Raw genomic sequence first — 25,304 nt, 5'->3', positions numbered from 1 at the left:
CGTCAGGAGCGGATCTTAAGTATATATAGCGAAAGAGAACGTTAGAATAACATTCTAAAGATAGGATACATAGACGAGAGTACTGATATGTAGCGATACACTCACTTATACTTGTTTTACTTGGATTATTAACTTTGCCTATGATTTGGATTTCTATCATATGTTATTGTTTACTTGAATTTTATATACTAGTAGTGAATTATTTTTCCTGGATGTTTTTATTTGTGATGTATTGTGTAAATAAACTTTACAATAGACGAACTTGAGTCTCATTTCAAGATATGAGGAGAATTTAACGCTACCAAATAAAGAAATTAAAGACTGAGGACAAAATGTGAATACGGCCGCTCGGTCGGCATTACACAAGTACCATAGTTTTCTATCAAGCCCTGGGCGACACTACATTTCAGCGCGTTTTTCTGGGTACCAGTAAAATAAAGTTTTTCTATTCGATGTTGATACCCGCCCCTCCTTCTGTTGTTGCTTATCAATCTGTGCTTGTATTTCAAGAAGTCAGCTTCGGCGAGTAGTTTATAGAATGAGTTACTTTTAATTTTCACACACGTGTTTATTAACTCGGACATAAAACTATTCGTTTAAACATTACAATCTTGCATGCATGAATTAATGTGGTAGCAACAATAATTTGTTCAATTTCCTCATATTTTTTATGGTCCATCGGATGAGACCGTATAAACCGAGGCCCCTTGTAGTATTAGTAAAGTAGTATTAGGGCTCTCAGGGGTACTTAAGCTATTCAACTATATGGTGGATGGGGTGGTGAGGGGGCTCGAAGGATCCTAAGTGGTTGTAGTTTAGGTGGTGGTGGCACCACTATTCTCTCTGGTTGAGGTGTAGCCGCTACCTGTTGTGCCACCACCACCCTCCGAGGTTGCGGGAGCGGCAGTCTCCTCCTCCTCTCTCTTTCTGGTGGTGGTGGTACCTGTTGATGGGAGGGAGGTGCCCTCAAAATTCGGTATGGTTGTGTCTGTATCTGTTTCCGTTAAAAAAAAATTGAAGTTTTATCTGTTAATATGTAAAAAGTGATCTTTCATATATGGTATAAGTATGCATATATATGTAATGGGAAAATCCCCAGCAGAAATAATTCAAATGATATGGATTTTATGGAGCCAAGCCCATCTGACTAATAACAATGTAATTATAAATCAGTGATGATAGGATTATGTCTCTATCTTTGTCTTGGAATTTTGGTCAGAAAAAAGGAATATATTTACATAAAATTCTCAAGAGAACTGTCTACATGAGTATCAGATTCAAATTCTTGGTAATATTTGCTCTGGGCAATATAAAACTTCATGACCAAATGAATTCAAGTGCATGACCAATGTCTGAAATGTCTATGTAAAAATATGTACAAAAAAAAATGTGTAGGTGGATCTAAAAGGAGTGTTTGTAATAGCTTAAAACCTTCTCATTGATAAAAATATTTTTTAGATTTATTTTATCTACCTAACTATTTGATTTATTAAAGCCATTTATGGCGTATGTACAATGAAAATTATTAGAGAGACAGAGTCTTCTGGTTTAAGTTGCTGATTTATAGTTTTTGTCAAATGGAGAAATTTCTTGGACTTCTGAACAGTGTACGGCACATTCATCGTGTATTCTTGGATAAGATTTAAAAATGGAGAGTATGGGCAGGGATGTGCGAGATGAAAGATGTAGTATACAGCAAAAAGGGCGATAACAGAATCCAAAAAGGTCTTGACCTGTGTAAAAATTTCAGTTTCATCCCAAACGATTGAAATTTTTCCTAGTTATCCTCTATCCAAAAACACCAATAGTCTTGGTAACTCCAACTCTTTTCTCTGGGATATTATCTCTTTTTCCGTATCAGAAAGATCCAAAAGAAAAAAAAATAGAATTTCAATACTCGCTATGCTGTAAGCTTTAAGATATATTGGGTTCAGAAAATGAAATCGGGCTCGTTATTTGTTAATTTCCCGTCAGGAAGTCATCGTTACAATGGGCAATCCTCGACTGACTCCATTGTGCATGATACAAGCCATCCGAAGAGATCCGAGTATCATCGCAGACGTCAATGTTGAAAGCCAGACTAAAGCAAAAATCCCTAGGTTTGTACTTATTTATGCTTTTCAAGATTTTTAGGTCACCTGAGTAACTCAGGTGACCTATTGCTATCCGTTTTCGTCCGTCGTCGTGCGTCGTGCGTCGTGTGTCGTGCGTCGTGTGTCGTGTGTTAACATTTGAACATTTTCAGCTTCTTCTCTGAAACCACTGAACCAATTTCAACCAAATTTGGTATACAGTATCTATGGATGGAGGGGAACAAAAATTGTGAATTTCATGGTCCCCGCCCCCCTGGGGCCTGAGGGGTGGGGCCAAAACCACTAAAATTATTGCAATCTTTAAAAATCTTCTTCTTTACTCCTGGACATCAAGCAGGCAAACTGTTGGCATGAATGTAATGAGCATTGAGTCCTCTACCAAAATTGTGAAATTCATGGCCCCAGGGTCAGGGGTTCTAGTGCTAGGGCGGGGCTCAATAGATTATATAGTGAAAATGCATTATTTCTTTGAAAATCTTCTTCTCTGCTCCTGGGTATTAAATAAACTAACTAAGCACATAGTTATGATGAGCAAGAGTGCCTCTTCCAGATTTGTGAATTTTATGGCCCCAGGGTTAGGGTTTCTGGTGTTAGGGCGGGGCTCTATAGATTATATAGTAAAAATGTATTATTTCTTTGAAAATCTTCTTCTCTGCTTCTGGGTATTAAATAAACTAACTAAGCACATAGTTAAGGTGAGCAAGAGTATCTCTTCCAGATTTGTGAATTTTATGGCCCCAGGGTCAGGGGTTCTGGTGTTAGGGTGGGGCTCTATAGATTATATAGTGAAAATGCATTATTTCTTTGAAAATCTTCTTCTCTGCTCCTGGATATTAAATAAACTAACTAAGCAAATAGTTATGATGAGCAAGAGTATCTCTTCCAGATTTGTGAATTTTATGGCCCCAGGGTCAGGGTTTCTGGTGTTAGGGCGGGGCTCTATAGATTATATAGTAAAAATGCATTATTTCTTTGAAAATCTTCTCTACTGCTTCTGGGTATTAAATAAACCAACTAAGCACATAGTTATGATGAGCAAGAGTGCCTCTTCCAGATTTGTGAATTTTATGGTCCCAGGGTCAGGGTTTCTGGTGTTAGGGCGGGGCTCTATTGATTATATAGTAAAAATGCATTTATTCTTTGAAAATTTTCTTCTCTGCTTCTGGGTATTAAATAAACTAACTAAGCACATAGTAATGATGAGCAACAGTGCCTCTTCCAAAATTGTGAATTTTATTGCCCCAGGGTTAGGTGTTCTGGTGTTAGGGCGGGGCTCTATTGATTATATAGTAAAAATACATTAATTCTTTGAAAATATTTTCCTTTGCTTCTGGGTTTTCCTTTGCTTCTGGGTTTTGTGCCAATGATCCAAGTATACATACATTTATGATGAAGAATGGTGTATCTAGCAAAGTGGTTTTTTTATGCCCCCAGAGTCAGAGGGGGGGGGGGGGGTTACATAGTCTGAAAATAAATTAATGCTTTGAAATCTGCTCTTTGGTATTAATCAACCATTTTATGACAACATTTTCAAAATTTTGAAATACTGGTATGTGGCCCATGGATCAGTGGTTCCTTTAGGGTGAGGTACACAACTGGGTATAAAATGGAAGTGCATTTTCTTTTTGTTACTCTGATCTACCTCTGGGTATTAAGTAAATAGAGTAAGCTAAGTTAATAATTATGATAAGCAATGGTGCCTCTTTCAAAATTGTAGATTGTGAATTGAATTTCATGGCCTCTGGTTTAAAACACAAACCAAATTTAATTGTTTGAAAGTTGTTACACAATACTCAGGTGACCTATAAGGCCCGTGGGCCTCTTGTTAATAAAATCAGTTGAATTCTAAAAAAAAAAACACTCACTAAAAGTTTGACGTAAGCGTTAAAAATTTAATGTGTATTGTATGTTTTAACCTTTTGAAATTTGTGTAGAAGTGTCGGGTTTTGGTTTTTGAGCATATGGTTTATTAGCAGTGCATTGCTACGAAAGGAATTCAGTACATTCTGTTTTTTATTCGGGGGGGGGGTTACTATTAATTGTGGAAAAAACCTTGATTTTCCGTATTTGGTTTCATTTTGTAGATTGCATAAGATTCGTCCTCTGGTAACTGCAACACGAGAACCATTCAAGAAGTATTACGAGCCTGGAAAATGTCAAAGTATTGATGAAGGAATGGTGAGATACAAGGGGAACCATTACGCCCGCCAGTATACTCCATGCAAGCCAAAAAAAGAGGACTGAAGGTATAATCATTACTTAAAATGTAAAAATAAATATCTGTCAAAAATAGACAAGGAATTTGTGAAACAAGTGGGGTGTGGGCTCCATTTCTGTGAAGTTTTTTTTTTTTAGAATCCTCAACACAAACCACTAACTGTTTAACACCAATTCACTTTCTCCTTGGCCATGGACTCATCATCTTGGGTAGAAAATAACAAGTTTTCAAAAATCATTTTGTGAGCTAAGTGCTCAAATTAAATCTAGTTCATTTTGTGATTGACTTTTTCTTGAAACAAGTCAGATTCTTTTACAGATATGGATGCGTTGTGAGCCCAATGGGTACACACATGATTATAGACTATACCTTGGTCGATATGATGAAATGCAAGGTCAAAGCCTAGGAGAGAAAGTAGTGAATCATCTATGCAAGGATATCAAGTGGAAAGGTCATCATGTCTTCTTTGACAGGTGTGTATAAATGTACCTGTTTAAATTTTTTGTTCATTTATGTATATTAAAAAAATATGCTTTGTACGTTTAGTGTTTAAGTTCCTAACTATTCTTGCATTATCAGTGATTGAAATGTTGTTACAATTTACAGATTTTTCACTTCAATCCCCCTGGTCCAATCCCTAGAAACCTATGGGATATATGCCTGTGGAACAATCAAGACCAACAGAAAGGGGTTTCCCATAGAATTGAAAAACCCTAAGTTAGAACGTGGAGATGCACAACAACTGCAACATGGAAACATGGTCCTTACAGTGTGGAACGATAATAAACCAGTAAGATTAGTATCTAGTTTATTGCAATTTTCCTTCAGTGTTCCAAAGTGTCTTCTAGACTTAACTTTGTATGACAAAAATTTACTATTGTAGGTGCATGTATTGTCCACCACATCAAATCCGCTTGGAGATGAGCCTGCAGTCAGACAAGTTAGGGGGGGGGGGTGGTGCCGTTCTACTTCAGCGCCCCCGGCTGTCCAGCACTACCAGGAACATTACTGTGGTGTGGACCGCTCCCAACAGTACAGGTCAAAGAATCCTGTTGGTAAACCTTCAAAAAAATTCTGGAAATACTTTATGAATTTCATATTGGAAATTTCCATCATTAACAGCTTTCTCCTGTGGATGCACACCCCGGGTACAGAGAAACCACGAGTCCATTATTCACTGTCTGACTTTTCATTAGACTTAGCACAGTGCTTGATTGGAGACTTCTCTAGTCGTAAAAGGTCACGCCAAGTTCAGCCTCATCACCCTCAATTACAACAGCAAGTGTAGCACACCACATGAGTGTAAAGGTAAATGAAAGCAAGAGGCGATGCAAATGTTGTAGTTCACAAGGTTTAAGACGTGAGACTGTATATGGTTGCAATATTTGCAGTATCCATTTGTGTAGAGGTGCATGTTTCCAGACATATCACATTCAAAATCAGTTACACTATGTTTAGTATTTTATCTTTGAATTTTGACTACTGGGTAAGTGGTACATAGTAGATATTTGTTGTTAGTGTTTGCTCACTGACGTCAAACACAAAGGCATCCGGAGGAAATTTTAATACATGCATATTTGGCCTCCTTAGCATCAGACACAGAGAAAAATGCGTACGAGATTTGCAAGCATATTACACATGTAGGCCTCCATAGCTCCTGACCTATCAACCAGCCTCATTTTATTCCAGTAGAATTTTCAAGATATCAACTCCGTTAACTTTCAATGAGTTATCACAGAGAATATAATTAGAACTGGAAATATAAATACATGTATAGTAACTCTGTGGTGAATTTTGTCTTCTTAGTAATTCCTTTCAAAATATTAAGTAACAATGTACATGTATCAAGATCTTGTATATTTCATCATGTAGTCATAACATGGAAAATGTATGTACATATACATGTACCTGTGAGTTTTTTCAATGTTAACATTTTATATTGGTCTATTTCCATTTATATTTTTGTAATATATTTCTTCAAATGCAAGTCATACAGCAGTATTGTTATGAAAAAGTATTTAATATTGAATGTGCATGTATACTTGTCATGTTTTTGGTATGACACTATATTAGAAACCTAAAGTGATTGGTTTTAGCTTCGTTACCCATGTTGTAAGCTTATTCTTCTTCTCTGATCATACTGCATTTTGTTAAATTTCTTATTATAATACATACCTGTTTATGCACCATTTTACTTAATAGTTGTACCATGAAAAACAAACATTGTGATGTGATTATAACCAGGTGTTTGTGTAGATGCCTTTGTTTTTATATATGAATGTATATGTTGACAGCTATGTAAGTATCTAAGATGATAAATTTTGTATTTTTGACATACTGTTATTAAATTTTCATCATGGTCTATTACGTTAATCAAAAAGTAGTATTTCACTGAAGTCAATTCTAAAATAATTTTTAAGCAAGATGTATTTGTGAAACACTATGTGCCAAGTGGCAACAAAGTTCAAACAAAGCTATTGTTAGCATAAAGGTCAAGGTCACAAGGTCATTTACCTTGGTGTCATTTGGTGTGACCGGTCGGCAGGGGTTGCTCACTCCTCCATGGCACCTGATCACACCTCTGATGTTTCGGAGGTCCGTGTTTGCTCTGCACTTATTTTGTATATTTGTTTAATGGACGTTGAGATTGAATACTGTTCGTTATTTCCATATCCTTCTTGTAAGAACTTAATTAGTGGAGTTCGCATACCAAATATAAAGTCTTTATCTTCAATGGTTCAAAAGTTATACCAAACAATGTGTTAGCGCGACGGCGTGTTGTGCAAAGTTGTGTTAGCGCGACGGCGTGTTGTGTGTTAGCACGATGTCTCGTTTATCTGAACGCGATGTCGCGCTAACGCAAATGACCCTATCCGGACACCATAGGTTTTTGAACACAAAATCTAAAATTCAATTGAAAACTGACTATATTTGAATGCTTTGTATGAATATTATCAGACATTACTCTGCAAAAAAAGGAATGTTATTCAATTTATATTTGTGCATCTCCAAAAAAAACTTGAAAAGTCACATTTTTGCAGTTTTGGGATGCATTCAGTTGCCATAGCAACCGTTACGCCATTTTATTATACCAAATAAAATTCTTCAGCATTTTACCTTTTAGAGTATATATAACAGTGAGTAAAAAGCTTCCTAATTTTCATCTGAAAATTTTTCTCTCAGTTTGAACAATATCTGGGGGTTAAAAAATGCTTACGGATGACGGACATTATGCCCCCCCCCCCTGCTTTACAATAAAATTAACAAGTATAGCTTTAAAAAAGTTCACAATATGCTTTGTTTTTATAGTATCACTAAATCTCTGTTATGGAAGCCTTATTTGTAAATTTGTGTATTTCTAAGAAGTAAAAAGAAGAAAAACACATATTTGGCAATTATGGGTCTTATTCGTTGGCATGGCAACAGCAATGTCATTTTACTCTACGAAATCAAATACTTTAGGATTTTACATTTCAGAAAATATATGGGTTGCTTTATGTAAAAGTGACTAGAAAATGCCGAAATTTATATTCGAAAATTTTTAATCAATATGCAGCAAAATACACAAAATCTCTGGTAGTTAAAGGGTTAAGGGTCCCAACCTTTGTTTTAGTATTAATGGTAGCCCTTAGGCCAAGAATACACTGTGACATTTTAACAATGATTGGCCAAGGGGTTCTTGAGTTAAGGCTGATTTTCTAAAAAGTTTACGCACACTGCAGAAATGGCCATAGTATAAGCTCTTTGAGCCTGTGGCTCAGAAGAGCTAAAAAATCTTAAACATGTACCTGAACTTGGGTCACTTACATTAAACCACATAATAGGGTCTGCAATAATCAAATATATCAGCACTTTTTTAACATGTCAAGAACATAGACCCTATAATATGGGTCACACTATAGACAACCAATTGCTCTACATCTACATGTGGACATTTTTTTCTGAAAATAATGGCCTCATTGACTAATAAACAAAGAATACAGTTAAACATATCAATGTATCAAATACATTACCATTGCTGGAGTCCTCACAAAGTTGTTCATTAGTTGTCTGTGAAGCAACACTGTTTCTCTCTGTGGACAACTCAGGATTGACACTACTGCATTTTAATATGCATCTTAGCTTTCCCTCATTCATAACAGACTGCTCACCCCCTTTTTCACCATATTCACCAATTATCATTTCTACAATAAGTAATCATATCTTAGATACAGTTACACTGCAATTACTTAAAGTCTCTCTACTTTCCTACACACCCTGACCATGCATATAGAATCAGGTTCATGAGGCATTCTTTTAAAAGCCTCCTTTGGAGTGAAGTTTTCTTATAAAAAATAGTCTAAATCATGTACGTGAACTATTGGGTCACATACATTAAACCACATTATAGGGCCTACATTTATCAACTATACCAATACTTTTTTAACATGTCAAGAACATGGACCCTATAATATGGGTCACCCTTTAGACAAATCCAATTGCTCTAGTCTACATACATCTATATGTGGACATTTCTTTTTCTGAAAAAATGACCTAATGGACTAGTAGAAAAAAAAATGTAAGTTTGGTGAAAATCTGCCTGGTGGTTCTGAAGGAAAAGATTTTTTAGCAACCAGTATTTTGGTTTTTTTCCCCAGATTATATCTCTTTGTTTAAGGGTCCTAACCCTTGCTTAAGTATAAATGGTACCCCTTGGGCCAGGAATACCCTGTGACAAATTTAACAATGATTGGCCAAGGGGTTATTCAGTTATGGCTCATTTTCTAAAAAGTTTACACACACTGCACACTGCAGAAATGGCCAAAGCATTGGCGCTTTGAGCCTTGGCTCAGAAGAACTAAAAAGTCTAAATCATGTACCTGAATTATTGGGTCACATACATTAAACTACATTATAGGGCCTGCAGTTATCAAATATACCAATACTTTTTCAACATGTCAAGAACATGGACCCTATAATATGGGTCACACTATAAACAACCAATTGCTCCTCGTCTACATGTGGACATTTTGTTTTTGAAAATAATAGCCTCATGGACTAAAAGATAAACAATACAGTGAATCATATCAATGTATCAAATACATTACCATTGCTAGAGTCCTCACAAAGTTGTTTATTAGTTGTCTGTGAAACAACACTGTTTTTGTCTGTGGACACTTCGGGATTGACACTACTGCATTTTAATATGCATCTTAGCTCTCCCTCATTCATAACAGACTGCTCACCCCCTTTTTCACCATATTCACCAGTTATCATTTCTACAATAAGTAATCATATCTTAAATACAGTTACACTGCAATTACTTAAGTCTCTCTACTTTCCTACACATCCTGACCATGCTTACAAAATCACGTTCATGAGACATTCTTTTAAAAGCATCCTTTGGAGTGAAGTTTTCCAATAAAAAAAGTGTAAATCATGTACCTGAACTATTGGGTCACATACATTAAACCACACTATAGGGTCTGCAATTATCAAATATACCAGCATTTTTTTAACATGTCAAGAACATGGACCCTATAATATGGGTCACATTATAAACAACCAATTGCTCTACATCTACATGTGGACATTTTTTTTCTGAAAAAATGGCCTCATGGAATAACAGATAAACAATACAGTGAATCATATCAATGTATCAAATACATTACCATTGCTGGAGTCCTCACAAAGTTGTTCATAAGTTGTCTGTGAAACAACACTGTTTCTCTCTGTGGACAACTCAGGATTGACATTACTGCATTTTAATATGCATCTTAGCTCTCCCTCATTCATAACAGACTGCTCACCCCCTGTTTCACCATATTCACCAGTTATCATTTCTACAATAAGTAATCATATCTTAAATACAGTTACACTGCAATTACTTTAAGTCTCTCTACTTTCCTACACATCCTGACCATGCTTACAAAATCAGGTTCATGAGACATTCTTTTAAAAGCCTCCTTTGGAGTGAATTTCTACTATACAAAATAGTGTAAATCATGTACGTGAACTATTCGGTCACATACATTTAACCACATTGTAGAGTCTGCAATTATCAAATATATCAGCACTTTTTTAACATGTCAAGAACATGGACCCTATAATATGGGTCACACTATAAACAACCAATTGCTCCACGTCTACATGTGGACATTTTTTTTAAAATAATAGCCCCATGGACTAAAAGATAAACAATACAGTGAATCATATCAATGTATCAAGTTCTTTTGAATGACATCAACATCTGTGATCTTGATATTGGCCCATATGATAAAAGTGTTTTTTTTTTTTAATTTTGTTGAAGATGGGTGAATAGTGTTTTCCAAACACATCTTGTTCAAGATTGCACTAATTTGAGTGGTTTTGGTTCCATCCTGCAGGCGACAGGGATCATGAAATTAAAAATTTTTGTTATACATGCATGCTTTATGCCAAATTTGGTTGAAATTTGTTTACTGGTTTCAGAAAAGAAGCTCAAAATGTTCAAACATTACTGTACGCTGACGGATGAAAATGGATAGAAATAGGTCACCTGAGTTTACTCAGGTGATGTAACTTTACTCAGGTGACCTAAAAATGTAAATGTTAAGAGAACAAGAATTTCAGTTCATACCTTTATGGAAGTAAGCAGGGTTGAATTTAGTGAAATTATATCTTTAAATGTTGTAACTTCTACGTTGCAGACAGTCACGACTTCATCATTCTGCGGCAGACACTTGTCGGCATGGTCTCCCCACAATTAACAAACTACTCGGGAAGTACCTTCCATCGACTCTATTGTTATCTCCTTCCTCTTACTATTGGGCGATTCTATGATATGTGATGACTGGAACAAATACTTTGTATATTAGAAATATGTTATACAATTTAATTGTAAAAATATAAAATGTACGTGATCTTTGTACATTATTACTGTACATTATAATCATTATGATCATGTTTTCTAAAAAGAATGTTCACAAGTATCTATAACAAGAGGCCCATGGGCCACATCGCTCACCTGAGAAGCTTTGACCATTCTGTTCTTTACCGGATTTCCCTCTTGTTATACATAATGCATCCCCACCCTACCCCACTGATCATAATTTAGACATTTTGAAATTAATACTACCCAATGATCCTTCCATGGGCACATATGTTTGAGCTTTTTTTGCCCAGTGGTTCCTGAGAAGAAGATTTTCAAAGATTTTTCTTATATATTTCTACGTAAAACTTTGATTCCCTACAATGGCCCCGCCCTTCCCCCAGGGGTCATGATTCCTACAATTTAGAATTTACACTACCCCAGAATGCTTCCACATAAGTTTCACTTTTTCTGGCCCAGTGGTTCTTGAGAAGAAGATTTTCAAAGATTTTTCCTTTATATTTCAATATAAAACTTAGATTCCCCATTGTGGCCCCGCCCTTCCCCTGGGGGTCATTATTTGAACAATTTAGAATCAACATTATACCAGGATGCTTCCACATAAGTTTCAGCTTTCATGGCCCAGCAGTTCTGAGAAGATGTTTAAAGATTTTTCCAATATATTTCCATGTAAAATTTTGATACCCAATTGTGGCCCTGCCCTTCCCCCGGGGGTCATGATGTGAACAATTAGGAATGTAAACTATACCAGGATGCTTCCACATAAGTTTCAGCTTTTCTAGCCCAGTGGTTCTAGAGAAGAAGATTTTCAAAGATTTTTCCTATATATTTCTATATAAAACTGATTCCCCATTGTGGCCCCGCCCATGGGGGTCATGATGTGAATAATTTAGAATCTATAATATACCAGGATGCTTCCACATAAGTTTCAGCTTTTCTGGCCCAGTGTTTCTTGAGAAGATGATTTTTTAATGACCCAACCCACCCCCTGACAAGCGTAAGCGGTGACATGATTACTGCGGTGTCGGTAAGCATTAAAAAATGATCACTGCGCGTTCTTCCGGTTATACGGTAAGAATTACTGCTGCAGAAAAACAAGGATGGAGGTATGTTCTTCGGTTAACAATCTGTGATATTTTTCATTCGACGAAACATTCAATGCTCAATCAAAGCCTATCCAATAACGATATGTTTCAACACTTTATTGCAAGCAACAGATCCAAAATCTTGAGACCCGTTTTCCCAAACATTCGACGAAACTATCGACGAAGGCACGGAAAACGTGTCCAAATTTACACTGAGATCATTTCAAATCTTCATTTACATTACTAGAAGGCACTGTAACGTCATAAAATTTCTATCTTCATAATAATTGAACATACATGTGCAATTTTAAACTTAATTTCTGTCAGGAAAATTTGAAATATCATTTTTCTTAATCTTTGAGCATCAAATGATTACTGCGAAGTCAAAGTAAGCACACATCCGATTACTGCATCTAAGATTACTGCATCCCTAGAAATAAATTGAAATGTATTGTCTGACAATATTCTCTTCTCTAGTTTTGTTTTCGTTTTTGTTTTCTTCAGAAAATGGATTTTTTGTGTGAAGAGTGTGGGAAGGAGTTCAAAACGAAAAAAGGTGTATATAATCACCAAAGAAGACAGCATCGATCAATGGGTCGTTTTCTATGCGACACATGCATGAGAACATTCAAGATCAAAAGCGATCTACAAAGACATCTTCGAGTGCATGGAACCAAATCCTATGTGTGCCAACACTGTGGTGATCAATTCACCACTAGGTTTGCTTTGAAAGATCACACTGATCGCCACAACGGTACAGGAAAGTATAGATGTGAAGAGTGTAACAAGTATTTTGTGAATAAAACGCATTATACTGGTCATGTCGCGTCCCACTCTGAGGTCAAAAAACATGGATGCAGCAGGTGTGGGAAAAGGTTCTGCTATAAATCAAATCTTACTCGTCATTCGAAAAGCTGTAATATCCCTAGAAATTTAGAATTTTCTTGTGATAGGTGTTTGAAGGCATTTGCAACTAAAAAGGGATTGACGCAACACATTATTGTACACCAGCCAAAGACTTTTCAGTGCCCAAAATGTGGAAAATGTTACCGGTATAAGAAGGACTACTTGCCACATGTATCCAAGTGTGAATAACTCAGATTTTTCACTTTAATTGTAACTTTGAAAAAAAAACTACGGTAATCTGAATTCATATTTTTCTTTAAAATAATCTGACAAGAAGTCTATAATTATGTGTCATTTTTTTCTCTTGTATTTACTTTTGTAGTTTTGTTTCATTGTTGAAAATTACCGTTTTGTGTCAGTATCACTTTATCATTTCATTTAAACTTGAAATAAAATGGTTTTAAAAAACAGAACGTTGCTAATATTTAATCAAATTTATTGAATGAACAATAGCACTGTAAAATAACTACATGTATTAGAGCGGAATGTTTATGTTACATCCGTTACATCAATTCCAAGGCGTAAACTTGGCAACATTTTTGACTCATCTGTCTTGTAATGGGCATCTACCCTAATTGGTTGTACTCCTTTTGGTGCTGATTCCAAGTCAGATATTACACCAAGTGGTTTTTTCCGATTAGATTTTCTTCCCGGTGTATCAAAGAAGTGATCTCTGAAAAAGAATTAATGTGATTTAAAAACAATTTATTGCGCAATATTATATTTAATATTAGATCTAATGTTAAATAAATTACATGTAAAATTTTAAAAAATGTATCAGGTGTGCACAAAAACTGTATTATTCATTTCACGATGTACCCACAATGGCGTAATTTTGTCGATGTAAATCGGTGGTTCCCTCTGCTTTCCTTTTCCTAAAGGTCTGTCACATAAGAGAGCAGGTGTTCGTGGGTAAACGTGTGATTCAGTAGTCTGCATATGGAACGTTCTAAAACAAAAATAAATATGTAACTATGCATTAATGTCACTACAAAAGCCAAATTAGATAACGATATGATATTATGTATTTGCTATATTAAAATGTAATAAAACAACTAGTACCTATTTGGATTGAGCCTCATAGAGTGTATTTGGGTTATTCTTTTCATATGTTGTCCAACACCGGCTGCAGTGAAAACGCCTTTTCCTGATGGATCCAGTTCTGTCATTTCAGAGAAGAAACTTTCTCCAATAAGGCTACTGTACGCTCTCCAACAATAGGTCTGTTCTTTTACAAGCTCATACATGTATAAATGTCCCTCCAGGTTGCACAACAAGGATTCAAATGTAACTTTCGGTATTCCCTTAATATACATACCAGGTGGGGGAAAACATCCGAAATCAACATCATTCAAAAGCCATTTTCTCAGGTTTAACACTCTTTTCACCCTTTCTGTTGCCGAGATACCTGCAATATCTTCTGCTTCTCCCCACTCTCTTATAAGATGACAAAAATTTGCCTCTTCATAATCCCCGTTTTTCGTCATTTCTTCTTCAACTTTTTCACAAAACATTGTCCTTGCAAACGCTTCATTCTGCTGTTCAATTACTTTTCCATTAGGTAATACCAGTAACGATGCAAGCTTTAATGGTGTTTTCCGTGCCTTCGCTACCTTAATCCAAGCTTCTATCTTAATGTTTGCAAGTCCAGATCTGCAAATTTTCCCCCTCAGACAAGTTCGAATGTGTGTTCCGTCAACCCCCTTAATTTCCAACTGATTTCTTACTGGATGAAATTCTGGGGAATAAAATGGCGTGAATGACTCATTTAGGCATTCTATTTTAATATTTTCTGCAATTGGCCTCTCTTTTATCCAAGATTGAACGTTTTCATTCCAATGACATTCTGCGTGTGCAATAGCAAGTGCAAGCTTTGGATATGTAGGTTTTCGTAGAGCTCTGAGACATATTGTTCTTAAAGATAAGATTGTCTGTGGAGTTTTCTTTTTATTTTTTCTTGGATTTTGAACATTTGAGGAATCTCCAAATAAATTTGACATCTTGTTTACCTTTTCAAATTTAGGCAGATTCAACGAAATCTGTAAATTCTTTCTTCTTAGTTTTACATTAAGGAATGTCAAAATGTCTCGCAATTCTTTATCAGTAAATTCATTCAAAGTTTTTGCTGAGGAAAAACAAAATCTGATTTCAGCAGCGATTTTTGATTCCCACTTTGTCTTGCGTTTACCTTGCAACAAAATATCACGTACAATTGTGATTTCTTCATCAGTAAGACTTTCGGTAGCAACGTTTCTCTCACGGTCTGTGCTTATTCCAGTGTCTCCAACATGCAAGTCTTCAGCTTCATCCTTTTGAGTATCTGTATCTTGAATCTCTGTAACATCATTTGGGTCGTCTGGAAGAAAAGATGAAGCCTCTTGTGCAACTTCCGACTCTAAAGTATTCAATGCACTGCAGAGTAGTTCATTGTCATCGTCTTCGGTGGCTGAGTTTTGATTCTTTTTATCACGAATGTTCTTCCAGCCTTTTGATGATGTTTTTAAGGGTCTAAGTAAATTGTTCTCAAAACCAACCACAAATGACACTGTACCTTTTCCATTTCGTTCTTGAAATATCTTCTGTACATTTTTTAAGGTTCCAACATTTTCTAACTGTTGTATGAGTTCAGTTTTTTTTAAATCGCAGGTCTTTTTCCACACATTTTTCTGCAGTTGTAAAAGTGTTAGTGGAATTCCTTCGGAGGAAGTTGTCATCAGTTGTGCCCATTGTCCATCGAATGTTTCGCAAGGAATATGAAGTCCTTCATCGTGACAGACTTGGTGAAAATGATCGGCTACTTTCCGCATGACATCAACAGATAAACTCCAGCCTCTTAATACATACCCAATCGGCATGCCATGAGCAATCTCAGAATTCCATAATCGATCAGTGTCAGACATCGTGAATGCAAGAACCTCCGATGCTTTAGGCATTACAAGATTGTATACACTCTCTGTGATTCTTTTCGTTCTGTCTAGTTCTTCAAGCATGCTTGCTATCGATAAAATCGAATTGAAAGAACCCTGTGTCTTTTCAATAAAGTAATGAGGTGACTGTCTAACTAACTGTGAAGTTGGATCTTCTAATTTCCCTTTAAGAGATCGAAATTCACCAATAAATACTGCGTTGTCGCAAAACTTTTCAAGGTCAGATTTTAATTCCTTGATGTGTTTTGGGATTGATGTAGGTCTTTTTGGTGCATTACAATAGTAAATGGATTCTACCTCCTGGATAACCCTCTGAAATAACTTACGGTCATGGTGTACTAAAAATACCGTTGAGCTTTCCTCTGTCCATGAGACATACAATGTCTTGTCTGTATTTAATGCTTCCATCTCAGCCATTATCTGACAAGAGTATCTGAGTGGCAAACGATAGTGCACTGTTGGTGTGTACTTTTGCATACCAAAAGGACACTTAATTTCTACACAACACATTATCCCTTCATTATTTCGTAGAGATCCATCGGGCGAAACCTCAATTACTTTTCTTCCATTTCGTAATATGAAATATGCACCCTCTTCGAAAAATACCGAGTCTGGAAAGTACATGGGCATAACTAAGGACAGAATAGTCGCAATTCCGTGTTTTTCAGACTGTGCTCCATGTGTAATGGCTGACTGTTGCAATTGCGTAAACGGTAAAGGTTCACAATTTGAAACATGAACATCAAAATAAAGCTTTTGCAGTTTTAACGAGTCTAACCCAATTGCCTGAAAAATGCTACTACCAGTAACTTTAACTTCCTTTCTCAAATTGTACCATGCATCAGTTCTCTGCTGTACAAACTGGGGTGGCAATTCGTCATCATGAGACAAACCAAGGTGTTCCAGAGCTAAAACACGACTTAAAAGTGGCGCATAATTAGAACATTTTATCAACTGCACTTCATTTTCATCCTTCCAGTTGAATTCTGTTCCATTGATAATAGAAAGGTTTCTCCCTAAATTTGACACAGTTAACAAAGCTGACTGAATTAAGTCATTGACTTGATATAATCTTGTTTGAATTCTGTCTATCACAAAAGCTTCTTTTGACTCTTTCCATTTTTCGCCTACTTTTTCCTTAATCTTCTGAAGTGACACCGAATTTTTCACTTTAACATACCTAAGTTCTTTCACCGTAGTTCCTAAAACTTCTATCAAACTTTTCATATCCAGTTGAAGTTCAGAAAAACATTCACCGATCAATGGACAAGCACTCTGTGAAACCAATTCCAAATTTTCAACATGAGTTTTAACAGTATCAATCATGTTTAAGTCTTTTGATTTCTTGGATAGCACAGTGGAGATTTTTGGTTCATCTTCAAAATCTAAAATATCAATAAACCCAGAATTTGGAACAATCTTTTTGCCATCAAACGTGATAATATGAGACACATTACCTTTCCTGCCAGCTATTAATTTCACGATACCTTTATTGATTCCGGGTTTCATTTCGTTCTCAATCATAACATCTTGTGGAGTGAATTCATCCAAACAATTTCTACTAGGTACCACAAAATTAAATTTTGCCATCGCTGGATCAAATTCTGTTTTCGAATCCTGTCCCGCATGCTTCGGCCCACCCATGAAACGCAAAAAGCGCCTACCAAACAAGAGTTGTCCTGTCCACCAAAACGATTTGCAAACATCTGAGTAGCGCATCTCTCGTGACTCATCCAAGTTTACAAAATTTAAAACATCATGGAAAAGGTGTAGCACTATGCTTTTTGTATTAAGTGTACCATTTAAAATACTTGATGTAAATTTTTGTAAAAATGCTGACAGTCCTGCTTTGTCTAATATTTCTTGGACTTGTTGCAATTCTAAATTTGACAAGTCTGCGGTGTAGGAATTAGTAACGGATGAATTAAATAATTTTTTTCTTGCTTTGCTGTGTGGAGAACTATTTAAATTCTTCAGTATGACCTTTCCTTTTTTAAATGATGTTTTGGTCGAAAAAACAATCGGTGAAAGAAGCAAGTTTGGAGACCAGATATTTCTTTTCGCTGGAGTAAACCGCCGTATAGCCGGGGACAGGCATACCCTTTTTGTTTTGGGTGATTTCGAAAAACATGTTTTAAAAATACAAGCACTGGGCCTTTTCCGATTTCTTGATATTTGAAGCGTCAATTTCGTTTTCCTCTTCATCTTTTGTCTAAGGAATAAAAAGAGGAACATTTAATTTAGATTTGTTAAACGATTATACCATTATACCTTTTTTTCAATCAGCGCAGTAATCTTAAATAAGCGGGTATGCAGTAATCAGATGTGTGCTTACTTTGACTTCGCAGTAATCATTTGATGCTCAAAGATTAAGAAAAATGATATTTCAAATTTTCCTGACAGAAATTAAGTTTAAAATTGCACATGTATGTTCAATTATTATGAAGATAGAAATTTTATGACGTTACAGTGCCTTCTAGTAATGTAAATGAAGATTTGAAATGATCTCAGTGTAAATTTGGACACGTTTTCCGTGCCTTCGTCGAAAGTTTCGTCGAATGTTTGTGAAAACGGGTCTCAAGATTTTGGATCTGTTGCTTGCAATAAAGTGTTGAAACATATCGTTATTGGATAGGCTTTGATTGAGCATTGAATGTTTCGTCGAATGAAAAATATCACAGATTGTTAACCGAAGAACATACCTCCATCCTTGTTTTTCTGCAGCAGTAATTCTTACCGTATAACCGGAAGAACGCGCAGTGATCATTTTTTAATGCTTACCGACACCGCAGTAATCATGTCACCGCTTACGCTTGTCAGGGGGTGCAACCCTATTTTTGTCTTTCCTTGATTTTCTCCCCTTGCGAGGGGATATGTCCCTTCATTTTAACAATTTAAATTCCCCTTCACCCAAGGATGCTTTATACAAAGTTTGGTCAAAATTGCCCCAGTGGTTCTTGAGGAGAAGTAAATGTGACAAGAGGCCCAGGGACCACAGTGCTCACCTGAGCACATTGGCTAGGAAAAAGCACATATCAGATCAGAAATGAAAGTTTACTGGGGGGGGGGATTGAATTTTAACCCCCAGGGGTTCATGATTTGAACAAACTTGAATCTACACTACCTGAAGATGATTCCATATTAATATCACCAATCATAGGTTTGAAGTACTTGTAAAGATGATTTTAAAGGTTTCCCTATGAATCCCTATATAAACTTTGGTCGGCAATTTTTGCCCAACCCTAGCCCCGGGTGTCATGGTTTGTACAAACTTGAATCTACACTACCTGAGGATGATTCCACATGAGTTTCATTTTTCCTATATATTCCTATGTAAAACTTGGGTCGGCCATTTTGGCCCCGACCTAGCCCAGGCCCATGATTTGAACAAACTTGAATTTACACTATTCCACATAAGTTTCATCTTTCCTGGCCCAGTGGTTCTTGAAAAGAAGATTTTTAAAGATCTTTCCAATATATTCCTATGTAAAACTTGAGTCGGCCATTTTGGCCCCACCCTAGCCCCGGGGGTCATGATTTGAACAAACTTGAATTTACACTACCTGAGGATGATTCCATGTGAGTTTCATCTTTCCTGGCTCAGTGGTTTTTGAGAAGAAGATTTTTTAAAAATGCCATTAATTTTTCTCTAATTCATAATTATCTCCCCTTGGAAAAGGGTGTGGCCCTTCCTTTGAACAAACTTGAATCCTTTTTACCCAAGGATGCTTTGTGGCAAGTTTGGTTGAAATTGGCCCTGCGGTTCTTGAGAAGAAGTCTAAAATGTTAAAAGTTTACAGACAGAAGGACGCCAGACAAAATGTGAGCAGAATAGCTCACTTGAGCCTTCGGCTCAGGTGAGCTAAAAAGTATACAGACGGACAGACAACGGACAAATGTGATCAAAAAAGTTCACTTGAGCCTTATCTAAAAGAAAGAAATAAATTTATGCTTACTTTTCGTTAAATACCTCCGACTGAAACCATTCTTTTTTTGTGGTGATTGGAGAATTTCCTCGACTGTTTCTTGTGGTGGGTTGAGGTATGTGTCAATGACAGGTTGGTTCATTTCGAATGGAGATGTTTCAAAAACCTTAAAACATGTCAATTTTGTTCAGATTTCAGCAATATTTAGTAGAGCAGGTGCTTTGTTAAGGTACTCAGATATTTCGATCTACTTGTCTAAATCAATTATGATACAACAAGAACTGTCCAAACTGGACAAAATACCCCCCGCTGGATATTTTAGAAGTAATATTTTCAATAATAGATAAGTATCAAACACAAATTATGAAATTTTTCTTCCAGTGACCTTGGACTTCCCCAAATGATCTTGGGTCAAGGTCATGACACAAAATAGGGTTTCATGGACAATCTTTGAGTGAAATGAGAATTTACCAAGTTTTTCCATAAGAAAGATATGTACCAGACACGAATTATGAAATTTTTCTTCCAGTGACCTTGAACTTGCCCAAATGACCTTGGGTCAAGGTCATGACATACCCTTGGGTCATGAGCAATCTTAGTGTGGAGTAGTAGATTGTAATGTCCCTCTAAGAAAAATTTGGACCGGACACCATTGCACAGACAGACGGACAAGGTGATTCCTATATACCCCCCAAACTTTGTTTGTTGGGGTCATAATAAAATGTCTTGTAGTGACACAAATAAAGAAGTTTAGGGTAGTTATCTAGAAGTATTTAAAGGGGGTGACTATAGTTTTATTGTGTGAAAACTACAATAGTGAAACTCTTCATTTTTATATAATATATAGCTTGCATTAACTTTAGTGTATATGCAAAATTTGGGCATTTCAAAGCATTAATTTGTTTTCAGACCATGTAACCCCCACCCACCAACCCTTGACCCAGGAGGGGGGAGGGGCATAGAAAATAATCATTTTGCTAGATGCACCTTTCTTCATCATTAATATATATATACTTGGATCATTAGCATAAACCCAAAAGCAAAGGAAAATATTTTCTAAGAATTAATGTTTTTTTTACTGAATAATCAAAAGAGCCTTAACACCTGAACCCCTGATTTTTGGGCAATAAAAGTCACAATTTTTGAAAAGGAACTTTTGCTTATCATAACAATGTGCTTAATTAGTTTATTTAATACTCAGAAGCAGAGAAGATTTTCAAAGAATAAATGCATTTTCACTATATAATCAATAGAGCCCGCCTTTATTCATTACAGTGTACTTATTTAGTTTATTTAATACTCAGAAGCAGAGAAAAAGATTTTCAGAGAATAAATGCATTTCGACTATATAATCTATAGAGCCTCACCAGAACCCCTGACCCTGGGGCCATAAAATTCACAAATCTTGAAGAAACACTCTTTCTCATTTTAACTATGTTCTTAGCTAATTTATTTAAAACCCAGAAGCAAAGAAAGGATTTTCAAAGAATAAATGCATTTTCACTATATAATTTATAGAGCCTCACCCTAACACCAGAACCCCTGACACCGGGGCCATAAAAATTCACAAATCTGGAAGAGGCACTCTTTCTCATTATAATCATGTACTTAGCTAATTTATTTAAAACCCAGAAGCAGAGAAGAAGATTTTCAAAGAATAAATGCATTTTCACTATATAATCTATAGAGCCGCGCCCTAACACCCCCTGACCCTGGGACTATAAAATTTACAATTTTGGAAAAGGCACTCTTGCTCATCATAACCATGTGCTCAATTATTTTATTTAATACTCAGAAACAGAGAAGAAGATTTTCAAAGAATAAATGCATTTTCATTATATATAATCTATAGAGCCCCACCCCAACACTAGAACCCCTGAACCTGGTGCCATAAAATTCACAAATCTGGAAGAGACACTCTTTTTTATCATAACTATGTACTTAGTTAGTTTATTTAAAACCAAGAAGCAGACAAGAAGATTTTCAAATAATAAATGCATTTTCATTATATATAATCTATAGAGCCCCGCCCTAACACTAGAACCCTTAACCCTGGGGCTATAAAATTAACAAATCTGGATGAGGCACTCTAGTTCATCATAACTATGTATTCAGTTAGTTTAATTCAAACCCAGAAGCAGAGAAGAAGATTTTTAAAGAAAAAATGCATTTTCACTATATAATCTATAGAGCCGCGCCCTAACACTGGAACTCCTGACCCTAGGGCTATAAATTTACAATTTTGGAAAAGGCACTCTTGCTCATCATAACTTTATGCAAAATTATTTTAGTTTATTAAATACTCAGAAACAGAGAGGAAGATTTTAAAAGATTAAATGCATTTTCACTATATAATCTATATAGCGCCGCCCTAACACTAAAATCCCTGACCCAGGGGCCATTAAATTCACAAATCTGGAAGAGGCACTCTTGCTCATTATTACTATGTACCTAGTTAGTTTATTTAAAACCCAGAAGCTGAGAAGATTTTCAAAGAATAAATGCATTTTCATTATCAAAATCTATAGAGCCCCGCGAAACACTAGAACCCCTGATCCTGGCGCTATAAAATTTACAAATATGGAAGAGGCACTCTTAGTAATCATAACTATGTAATTAGTTTATTTAAAAACAAGAAGCAGAGAGGAAGATTTTCAAAGAATGAATGCATTTTCACTATATAATCTATAGAGCCACGTCCTAACACTAGAACCCCTGACTCTGGGGCCATAAAATCAACAAATGTGGAAGAGGCATTCTTGCTCATCATAACTATCTAATACCCAGAAGCAGAGAAGAAGATTTTCAAAGAAATAATGCATTTTCACTATATAATATATATAGTCCCGCCCTAGCACTAGAACCTCTGACCCTGGGGCCATAAATTTCACAATTTAGGTAAAGGACTCATTGCTTATTACATTCATGCTAACAGTTTGTCTGCTTGATGTCAGGGAGTAAAGAAGATTTCTTAAGATTGCAATAATTTTAGTGGGTTTGGCCCCACCTTTCAGGCCCCAGGGACCATGAAAGTCACAATATTTGTCCCCCTTCATCCATAGATGCTGCATACCAAATTTGGTAGAAAATGGTTCAGTGGTATCAGAGAAGAAGCTGAAAATGTTCAAATGTTAACACACAACGATGGACGAAAACATATGGCAATAGGTCACCCGAGTTACTCAGGTGACCTAAAAATTGCACAAGACATTAATTTTCAATGGAATTTTCTTTCAGAAAGATTTTGATGTATATGTTGAAAACTAATACTGACTCATTGTGCGACTTTTTGTCTGCTTTTCATAAAACTGAAACTTATTCCAAAATAGCTAATGGCAATATTTTATAGGTAAATAAAGCTATATAGGTAGATATACCTATATAGCTCAATATAGTGATTTTCCTGGACCTGTTTATAGCATTTTATATATCCAGCAAGAGGCCAATGGGCCACATCGCTCAGCTGAGTAACTTAGCTGATGCAGATCTTTTTGTTCTATATATATTTCTATGTAAAACTTGGATTCCCTATTGTGGCTCTGCCCTACCCCCGGGGTTCATGATTTTAACAAATTAATATCTACACTACCCAAGGATGCTTCCATATCAGTTTCAGCTTCCCTGGCCCAGTGTTTTCTAAGAAGATTTTTAAAGATTTGTTCTATATATTTCTATGTAAAACTTGGATTCCCTATTAAAGCCCCGCCCTACCCCCGGGGGTCATAATTTTAACAATTTAATATCTACACTACCTAAGGACGCTTCCACATAAGTTTCAGCTTTTCTGGCCCAGTGGTTCTTGAGGAGAAGATTTTTTAATGACCCCACCGTATTTTTGTATTTTCTTGATTATCTCCCGTTGGAAGGGGTCTTGGCCCTTGGTTAAAACCATTTAAATTTCCCTTCACCCAAGGATGATTTGCACCAAGTTTGATTAAAATTGGCCCAGTGGTTCTAGAGAAGAAGTTGAAAGTGTGTAAAGTTTACAGACAGACGGACAACGGTTGATCAGAAAAGCTCACCCGAGCTTTCAGCTCAGGTGAGCTAAAAATGAAAGTGGGCGACAGTGGGAAACAATTTTTAAAGGAAAATTAGGAAAGAAACGTGCTTTTCTGCATTAAACTTAGAAACGTACCAAATGACGTCATATTTCCAGAAAGCCTCTCCTTTATTTCATATTCTTTAACGATTTATCATATTCATCTTCTCAACTATTGTTAATGCTAATTTCAGAACTTTTTAAAAACAACATTTTTAGGGCACAATAAAGCTTAAACTGTACCCCCTTGTGATAAAAGCAGGATTGAAGAACTTTGCAATGAAACATCCAGACGTAACCTGTAATATTGGCGACTTTAGTGTATGTAAACTGTAAGAGTAATAAATACATCTTCCCTTCTCATCCCTCTTTCTGTCTTTCACAAGAAATAAAAGACCAAGATATTGGGGCCCTGAAGTGTTGGTAGCATAAATGATAAGTAGAATTATAGGCATTTCTATCTTGGAATAAAGTGTAGAATGTTCTTACCTTTGAGGATTCTGTAAGGCGGACAGTGTCGCCGATGGCTCCAACATTAGTGCAGAAGTAATATTTTCCCTTTTCAAGGCTGTTTTCAAAGTGCTTCAGCTGTGGAAAAATAATTTGTTTGACGGATTTCTCAAGGTTTACAAAGGCCATGGTGATTAGAAAAGACCCACGATCGTTTTTCCGCTTAATCTTTTCTGTCAAAATGTAGACTTTTGTTCTCATCATATGTGTGGCCATCATTCCTTTCACTGATCTTAGCGCGGGAATTAATCTGACGCTCAGGTGCGGCGGGAAAACCATTCGGGTCTTTCCGTCGGAGGTCGGTGAAAGAACCTCAAGCCTGGTCCACTGGCTCATCCTTACAGTGACGCGGAGTGTACGAAGCAAAATAGGGACAGGGAACCAGGCTTAACAACCTCGTGGTTTATCCGCTTGTCAGAAAGTACCGAAAAATTGTGAATTTTATAAGATGTAGTCAGCTAAGGCCATCCGAATGTTTGGAGATGAAAAGATTACGGAAAAATAATAAAAAAAAAATAATTATAAAAAAAGATGAAGAAATGACACATTTTAGTGTCAAGCTTTATAACATAATAATTATGTAAAAATGATTTTAAATACCTTATATATAATTATCTGTAAGCGATATGAATGTGAATTTCATAAATTAAATGGCCATAATATGCAGTTTTTCTCTCATAACCTTTGACAATTGGATGTTTAGGGCCTAGTGGAGAGTTTTTTTTATTAAAACAATCTTTTCCATTAAAC

General features: G+C 36.1%; 1 pseudogene; it reads left to right on the top strand.

The window, feature by feature from the left end:
• The first annotated feature begins 2,007 nt into the window (after positions 1–2,007).
• Positions 2,008–5,718, top strand: LOC134281458 (piggyBac transposable element-derived protein 4-like; annotated as a pseudogene).
• Positions 5,719–25,304: the final 19,586 nt, after the last annotated feature.

Source organism: Saccostrea cucullata, unplaced genomic scaffold (assembly GCF_032062105.1).
Source record: "Saccostrea cucullata isolate Sc308-1 unplaced genomic scaffold, CSIRO_AGI_Scuc_v1 ctg1479, whole genome shotgun sequence".
In the NCBI taxonomy this organism is placed as follows: Eukaryota; Metazoa; Mollusca; class Bivalvia; order Ostreida; family Ostreidae; genus Saccostrea; species Saccostrea cuccullata.
Note: the sequence above shows the minus strand (reverse complement) of the source record. Positions and strands in the feature narration are given on the sequence as shown.